Here is a 9,513-nt window from a genome sequence, read left to right on the forward strand (position 1 = left end):
CTTCCAGCCCAGACATTCTATGATTGTGTTCTGTGATGCTATGAAAAGGAATTTGAGTTAGTGAGTAGAAATGTGTGTGATGTCTCAACATTTTACACTCTTCCTCGGGGCTAGACTTAAAAATATATGTAAGTAAAAAATTCTAAACAGAAATTTTAATTTTTACAGCTGTCGTCCTGACAATCAAATTCAAAATTGTTTTTGAATAGCTTCTCAGTCTGAAAAGAAATTAATACATCAGTGCTTTTGAGTAAACCCTTTTACCTATTAAAAAAGCAGCTCCTGAGCTTTGTTTAAGCCACATACATGGTTTTTAAAATTTGAACCGCTTCGAAAACCAGGTAGAGGAATGAAGCCCAGAGGTGTGAGCAGAGTACCTGGGGAAGCGGCTGCCATCACTGCGTGCTTTTAACGGATTAAGGTACTCTGGGTGCCTTGCAGTGGAATGAGAAGTGCAAGGACAGGGAAGAGTGAGGAGTTCAGCAGATCTCTGCTAAGTTTTCATGACTAGATGATTTTCAGACAACTTACCAGAATTTCAGGGCCTCTGATTTCATCACATGTTCCCGTTTGCCATTGGTTTTGTCCTTCCCTAGCCTGTGTGTCACTCCAGCAAAGTAGCAGTTGCTTGCTCCCAAATACAGGTGCTGGGACACACAGTGATCTCGCAGCCGTCCGATGCATAAGCCTGTTCTCTGTCTGTCCTGTGCTGCTGCAAAGTCATTTCTCCTACCTGCTTTGTGTAGATAGGGCCCCCCAAAATACCTAGGGATCGAATATGGCCTTCAGGGGTCTGGCTGTTATCTTTTCCTCGGATCTGATAGGTGAGAACAGTGCTAACAAATTACCTCTTCTGGGAACTTTTTCTCAGCTACAGTAGAAGAAATAATTGTGACTTAGACTACACATATATTTGGCAATTTTTTATATGGGACATCTGTTATTCTGGCAGGTTGCTAACAGTGCACTTAGGACAAATTATACTGCACCCATAATCTTTACTGCTGTCTCAAAATCTTCCATATTTTAAAGACTTCACATCTTCTGTGTTGCAAAGGGAAGAGGTAGGAGCCTTTTCAAGCTACTCAGAGTTGCCCACCATTTTACTGGTACTTTATTTTAAGTTTTTCACTGCCAATATCTATGAATAAAGGTCTTTCTCTTTGACCCCTGCTTAAAAGAATGACCTGATTTAGGTTTTTGGATTTCAGATCATTTATTGATTATGTTAGGGAAACTGACTTCAGTTTCCTGCTTGATTTAGTAGTCATTACCAGTGTGTCCAGCAAGATTTTTAGTTTTTTTGGGTGGCTTTCATAGTTGAAAAGTTCGTCACTAAACTTGTTTGCTACTAAATAAGAACTTTTATTACTAAAAGCAGCAAGAGTTATCACCATCGAAGCATGAAAAGTATTATGTTTAAAACCTGTAATTATTTTGTCCAAATTAAAAATTATTAAGTTCTAGAATAAAATGAACTAGTTGTACTCTGCATTGCTGCATGGAAGGCAGAAAGTTGTCTGGATCCATAGTAATTGTAGTTTAAGAATAATTTTGTGAGGATTATTTTTTTTCTTTCTGCTTCTTCTAGTTATTGTAATGGATGCAGCAATACATATTTTACTCCAGTTTTGAATAACTATAATGAGAAACCTTGAATTTGGTTTCTAGCAGACTACATGAAAATCCTAATATGATTCCAATTATTATTACTAAGAGTCCCAGATATTAATGAATAGTTGTGTTTTTTTACATATACCTGAGATGATGGGGGGGGGAAACCACTAGGATTTTCAATATGTTCAGTAAAAAAAAAAAAGTGAATAATAATAAAAAAACTTTCATCTTTGTCTTCTGTCCAGCTCACTTTTTTATGACCTCTGGTTTTGGGAAAGATTAAGATTTTCAATTTTTAAGATATCTTTTGAAAGTACGAAAGCCAGTTGCAGTTTTCCCTGGGTTCTGTTGTAATGCAATACACCATTAAAATATTAAGGAAGCTTTCACAATAATATTGTGTTCTTGATTTTAATTTTGCTTTTAGTTTTCTAATATTGTATGTTAGTGGGAGAGATTGAAATATTCCTAGCTATTTGTCCCCCAAATACACTGTATGTGATGTTTTTCTTCCTTTCAAGAGGAAGTACAAGGAGTAGAGAGAAGGTAAGTAAAAAATTGTACTCTTTTAGCTTTCAAAGAGCACATTTAAATCAAGTGTCAACCCTGGATCGTGGCACTTGATTGCATTAGTATGGTTATTTTTATTCCTGAAAAAAGTTTTATTACCAAGTAATTTATGTTCTCTAGCCCAGAAATGTAATTGGTCTGAACACTGGAGTCCTGTAGAGCTTTTGAAGCTGGGACATGTAGCAGAGAGCATTTCAGACAATTTTAAAGAAACAAAAAGAAACACTGGCAAAAAGAATGAATTCTGAGTCATCAGCTGTCAGTATTGAAATACATTTTTTCTCACATTGTGCAATAATTGCTGGCTCTATTAATGTGATGTGTGTTACTGCTTCGGTTATTGCTGATGTTATGAAGTCAAATAATTGTAGTTTTTTTCTCTTTGCTTTATCAAGCAAATTGACATTTTTTTTTTTTCCCCTTTTATTTTTCTTTTAAGTCAGGATTTTCCTCTTTGCTTTTCAGAATGGGATATTATATGGCTTTTTCATTTTAAGATTACTTTTTCCTCTTCATTTGAACCCCAGGTGCATAATTTTCATCCTCGTTTGCATTAGAGAGTCTTCAGATTGTTTGTTGTAGCACATTTAAAGATATAACCTAGGTGGTAGCCTCTGGTTTGTTCCTCATCCTGTTCCACATGTAGCCTTAGAAATACTCTTCTGGCAGTTATATGTTAGCATTTCCTTTGGGGAATTAACTTTTTTATGGAAAGCCAACACAAAGTGTGAATACCATAATTTGAAAGCTCGTCTTACAAGTAGACCATGAAAGGCTGATAGAACTTCCCAGCTTTCCATCAGTGTTGCACACCTTGTATTGTTCCACATAAATTAAATATTCATCCAAGATGAGTATCCAGGATACTTGCTGTGCTTGTAAAACATCAGTACATGAATCAGTTCTTCGAAGTTCACAGACTACCTAGTTCTCTGTTAGATTTTACATTCATTTTATTTTTTCAACTTCTGAAATAGTCTAGTAGTTGTCTTCTGGTCATAAAAAGTTTGTAATTTGAATAATTTAAAAATTCAGCTGCCAAGAGTTCCTGGCAGCAAAGTTGAATGCCCAACTGGACCTTTGACGAAGTTAAAGAAAAAATAAATTGTTAGCGTGTGTTTTAATGTCCACCTCCAATGTTTTAATTTTTTTATTGTCCAGACTTTGAAGTGCATCATGTTAAGACTTTACATATGAATCTTAGCTCTACAGGTTCCCGAGTGAATCTTTACTGGACTTTTATCTTTCCCATCTCTCCTTGTCTCTGTTTTAAAAGTCTCCAGTAGTTATCTGTGCCAGCCCAGTTTTTTTCGGCCAAGTGCTAAACAATGGCAGCATGGACTGCAATGGGATCATCCTGTTTCTGTGGTAGTTTTTGCTTTCAAGGTTGCTTATGAGGATGGGTTCCTAGAAGGCAACAGTGTGTGCATTGCAATCATAATGAAAGGAAAGTAAACATTAAAAACTGTTCAAAGTGTGAATAAGAAAATAGGAAGGACAGAAATGGTTCCAGTGGTCTGTATTCTAGTACTGTGATATATAGATGTCAGGATCATTATTTACAATGTTTATGATTTCAGTAAAGGATCAGTTTTATCACAATTCTTTCTACTAACTGTTGGAGGAAATAAATGAGCAATCTGAATAAATGGGTTTTGTTATTTAGAGCAGTGCTCTATGAGAAACAGTGGTGTCTTCTTTCAGGCTGCCTAGGCAGTTTAATAAAAGGGTCCAATTGACTCTAAATCCTGTTCTCATTTTGTAGTGCTGTCTAAACCGGTAGTATTTGTGCTTTCCTCTTGTTTTCTTTAACACTTCTATTCTGTAGTGTGATGATGTGATCTTTGAGGGTCACTGAACTGTGAGATTTGGGTCATTGTGGCTTTGTCACTGGCCTGCAGAGTAATTGTGAATGAATCACTTCTGCTTTCTGTGCCTCAGTTTCCTTACAGCTAAGTGGTGTGAATGTTGCTGACTTGACCTGAGAATGGCCTGGCTGGATGAAAATGATTTTCATTGGAACTTGTATCCTGTCTCTAATACCTGGTATCAGATATTTATCAGATACTTAAGAGAAACTGAGAACAGCACAAGCATATTTTCCCAAACCATTCCTGAGCTTCCATCACTTTGAGGCTCACGGATTTCTTGCCTGATATTATCTGGTTGTGGTGGTGTGGGGTTGTGTGGGGTGTGTGTGTGGGTTTTTTTTGTTTGGTTGGTTTTTAATGTGAAGTTGCATTTTGAACCTATTTTTAAAAAATTGTAGAGTATAAAATTTGAGCATTTGGAATATGGGCCAAGTTTTAGAAATTACATCATATAACAAGCACTTTCATTACCTTTGATTTACACCAGATCAATGGTGACATTTTTATACTATGAGATACACTATACTATCTTATGAAGAGAGCCCTGTCTTTGAAATGTTTTGGATACAGTGATGAAGGAATGAAACTTTATTATTTTACTTAAAGATGGATATAGTTTTTTCATAGACTGAGGAGATGTTGCAAACGGTGCAAAGACATTTTTTGCAAATAAACATGCTCATTGCGTTAGATTAGGTAGAAATAAAATCAATTTGGTTCATATTCAACATGTATATATGCTTGAGCTATGATGAGAGGCAAAGAGATATAAGCAGAACTTATTCTGCTACACAGTGCTAGAATACTTTATACTCCTCAAGGAATAAAGTTTTCTGCTGTTTATTTTACTGTCTGAAGAAACTGGAAGAACAATCAAAGCTCTTCAAGAAGTAAATTTACCTTTGTGGAATTAAAACCTGGGCATTTTAAATGCTTCCATATTAACCATTAGCTTTGATAATAGCGGCAAAATTATTTGATGTATGGATGTATAATTCAGTGTCCCGTTTGGCTGGAAATCTCACTCCCAGGCTTGGAACCTTTCACAATCTGTGATCAGGGGTGGGGGAGAGCAATGTGTGTGCGTGTGTAGCAATCATATCTAACAATCACAGGGCTATAAGAATTGGTAAAACCACCAGTTCCTTCATTGCTGCTGCAATGTTTGGATAATATTAGAAAAGTTCTAATAAATAGGAGTGAAGTCTTTCAGAAACTCTTTTGAATCTTGTTTTGAAGTTCAGTGGCGTATTTGTCACAGCATAGCACATGCTACAGGCTGCTAAGTTTCATGAGCACAGTAACAAAGAAAATTGCTTTTTGTTACTCATTGCCTCCAACAAAGACCTAATTTAACAGTTAAACAGAGCAGATTTTGTTTTATTCCCCTTCATTTTTTTTTTTTTTTTTTTTTTTTTTTTTTCATTTTTCCTCTTATATTAGTGGGTGGAACAAGTTTTTCCATCACAAAAGGGTTTGAGGTAGTAACTTACATTGTGTTGATCAGGAATCTCTGACATGGTTTCCATTTGAAATATCCTCTATCACTACAAATCCAAAGGTTCGAGCTCATGCTATGGGGCTGTGTGCTGCCTGGCTCTGAAATCTGTGGAAACTAAAGAGATCCATTAATATGTGTATTACTGTGGAATGATTGGTTGGCTGTTGCTGCTGGGCAGCTGTTGGAACTAATCAGATTGTGCCTTAAAGCATAATAAGGAAAAACTTTAATAATGCTTAGCCCTCTTGGAAGCTCTGTCATTTCAGCTGTCATACTCACTTTAACTAATGTAGTGCAGGTTTGCTGTTTGGTTAAAAGCCATATTGCTGAATTTCAAAACCGATTTAATTTAATTCTGCATTTTACTTTGGGTTCTTCTGCATGTATCCATAGTAGAACTCTTCTTACAGTAACAGTAAAGTTAATTGAGAGTGGAAGTAGAGTTTGACTCTGTAGGTAGAATGCATAACAAATTTAGCAACTGTTTTTGTAAGGTTGCCTTCAGATTTTGAGGTAGTGCTCAAAACAGTGAATCCATGTAACAGGGGAGAACAGTTCTGTTGAAGTGAGCAGCCTGCAGATTTCTATGAACAAATTGACTCAGGCCTTTCTGGGACAGTACTTGTGCCTTATTTCAGTATCTGTGAATTTGGTGTCTAATGACAGATGTAGTAGTTGGTAGAATGTCCTAGGCATGTTTTAGAAACTTATGTGCCTACCAACATTTCTGAATTCCAAGTCAACTGTTCATTTAACTTACTGCTTCATAAACAAAAGAAACTGAATTCTTGTTCATAGCTGGACACCAGAATATATATGCAAGATTCCTAACAATGCATTAAGCCCTTTAAAATAAATAGAAATTGAGTGTAAAAATCAAGGTATAGACCGAGTCTTGGTTTCCAAGTTAAAAATAGTTTAAGGAGTGTTTAAGTTAAATTGTTGGAGCTGTGTTCCATTTTCCTTGCTAATGGTCAGTTTCCCAGTTAGTGGACCCAAATTAACATGGGTTTGCTGGATTTTAGGTTGATTTATTTTAAGCGTTTTCGTTTGGTGGGTTCAGTTGTTTACATCACACTTGTAGAATACGAAGGCTGAACTTCACATGGAGTTATTCAGAGTGTGTTATCATCCCCAGAGGGTGCTTCCTTACAGCTGTTTTCCTCATTCTAACCTGTGTGTGGCTGAGATGCTCCCTTTGTTAGCAACTGTCTCAAAGCAAGATTAATTCTGTGGATGTTGTGATGGTTCTTTAACCTGAGGTTGTCATCACAGTGGAGTTGCTTGTGAAGAGTCTAGGGAAAGTTCTCAGTTCTTGTTTGCCACACTGACAGCGTAGTGGTTGGAATCATGTTGGTTGCCCAAAAGTTATTGGTGTTTTTCACTATGGGAGAGGCCACAGGTCTAATTTCTATGCACGTATTATGAAGTTTTATTGTAACACAGTTTCATGCTGTGATTTGGAAACATCTGTTTTCGGCCTGTGATTGAATTCTTAATTCATAATGAATCTTCTATTCTTAAGTCTGTTCTTCTTGCAAATCAGTTTTAGCAATTTCATCACTCATTTTAAGTCTGAGAAATAGCACAAGTGTATTCAATTAGAGTAAAATTGGAATTTTATTTTTATTTTGAGAAAGGAATATATTATTGAGTGTTACTACTTATAAAAGTACGTATCAAACACACTTTTAAGAGTTTTGATCCCAAAGAACTCACAGGCAAGCTGTTTTTAGGATTATAACTTGTTAACTGGAAAGTCATGACAGTTTGTATACTAGAACTTTCAATACACACAGGCAGCATGAGATTTCTTTTCAAAATTGCCTTTCAGAGACAAGTTACTGTCTTACAGTAAGGAAATGTTTCTTCCTTTTTATCTTACCTTTGTTCTCCCGATTCAGATTAATAGAAGTCAGTAACACTGGAGGAGGAAGACGACAAGTTGTCTTCCTGATAAATCCAGCATCAGAAAATACATTTTTGGTTTATCCCCTACATTCCCTGATCAATGTGGTAAAAAGACTTTTATTTAATGAGTTTTAGAATTCAGTCTCTCTGGAACTATTTTTAGTGCTTACTGTCACTCTGTGCATCTTCCCAGCAACTGTCTCTGATTTATTACTCTGAAATTGCAGTATTATTTATTATCTTCCAATGTGTAGTGAAGTGGCATCTCGCACTTACATACATCATGCACTTTCAGTTTAATATGGTAGTTCCACTACTATTTTCTCAGAATAATACAAAAGGGATAAGTTTTCATTATTTGGAAAAGCATAGCTTCATTCCTTTCAAAAGCAAAAATGATCCCGTGGTAGTTCAGTGTCCCACACAAACTTTCTCTTGAGTTTTACAAAACCTGTGGAGCATGGAGGTCTCAAGACAGGCTTATGGTCAGGGTCATTTCAGCAGCACTAGCAACAGGCCTACAATGCCTAAAGCCTGGTTGAGAAAGCTGGGGAAGTCTGTTCAAAATGAAAGGAGTGAACTCAATTATGTTACAGATTTTCTGATGCTGTTATATTTTTGCCCATGTGAATTGTGAATTTTATGCATTAAGGCTGTGTATTTTTTAATGTAAAAATTCATAACAGTGATGCACACCCACTAAAGCATGGTCTGCATGTGAAGGAATGTACTTGTGATCTAAATCCAGAGAATGGGGTATCTTATTAATTTATTTTCTTTGTATTTCTGGGTGCTAGGATCCCTGAAGAGAAGAAGGGGTGTGAATGAGGTACTCGTGCCAGTCAGGTGAAAGTTTTGTCAAGATTTTCCTGCAAGTGTAAATGTGAAGAGAATATAGTGGTCTTGCTCAGAGATGAACTTTAGTTTAAAAGGGCCTCAGACCTAGTAATTTAATAGTACTAAACTTCTTGGAAAGACTGGAGGATTAGAGGTCAGGGTATGGACTTGCCTTGGGGAAGGTGCCATGTATCTAAAGAATTCGTGCACCTTGGCTGAAGTTGTGTTTGTGTGTGTATAAGGAGGGAATGAGGTAGTAAGAATACATTGATTTAGTAAATGTTGGTTTGCAGATACTTGTACTCCTTTTCGACAAAGGTTTTCTGTCTGGTTTATTTTTTGCTGTTACATTTGTCATGAGCTAAATCCATATGTATCCATCACCCCTGGTTCCTGCTGGAAGCTGAGGGTCCTAGACAATCTCTGGTTTAGGGGAAAGAAATCCTCAGAAACATCTCAGTTGTTTCTATTTTCTTGTATACAAGTGGCTGTCAGTTTTAATCTCCTTCTGCCTGAAAGTGCTGATGTGGTTGTCAGGCAGGTAGTGAGCAGGAGGACATGAGAGGTTCACACTGCTCCAGCACCCAGTCAGCACTCATCTGAGATCTCTGACATGTGTGGCTAGAAGCCTAAGATACCTGTTGGGCTGTGGAAGCCACATGAGGTTGTGATTTAGGAACTGTTCTGAACAGCAGTACAGAACTGTTAGCTGTTACCTCCAAAAGCACGGTGATGCATTAGAGAACTACATCACTAAAACATGGACCCATTTCTTTCTTCTTTAGAGGTGCTCCATTCTGTTCCTCTTGCTGCTCTCAACTAGTAAATTGAGCAAATATGTAATTGTCCCACACATACAAACAAACAAAAATTCACTCGTTGAACATATGGTTCCCTAATATATTTTTTTTTTCCCCTCTGCATTACATACCTATACTGTGCGTCCAAAGACAGAGGACATACTAAAAGCCAAGTCAGGTATCTGGAGCTCTATCTAGATATGGAAACAAGGGAATTCAGAGCAAAGGTCAAACATATTTAATACCTTAATCTGAACACTTTAAAGGGTGTTGAAAATTTAGTTTCCTGTTCCATTTGATGTCTGGGAATATTTCTGAACAACTATAACAGAGGAGATTAAGGGGGGAGTTTCTTTTCCTTGCTGCCTTTTTGTTGTTGACGACCTGTCTTGTTTTGGGAAGAGCG

This window comes from Merops nubicus, unplaced genomic scaffold (genome assembly GCF_000691845.1).
Source record: "Merops nubicus isolate BGI_N331 unplaced genomic scaffold, ASM69184v1 scaffold5625, whole genome shotgun sequence".
NCBI lineage: Eukaryota > Metazoa > Chordata > Aves > Coraciiformes > Meropidae > Merops > Merops nubicus.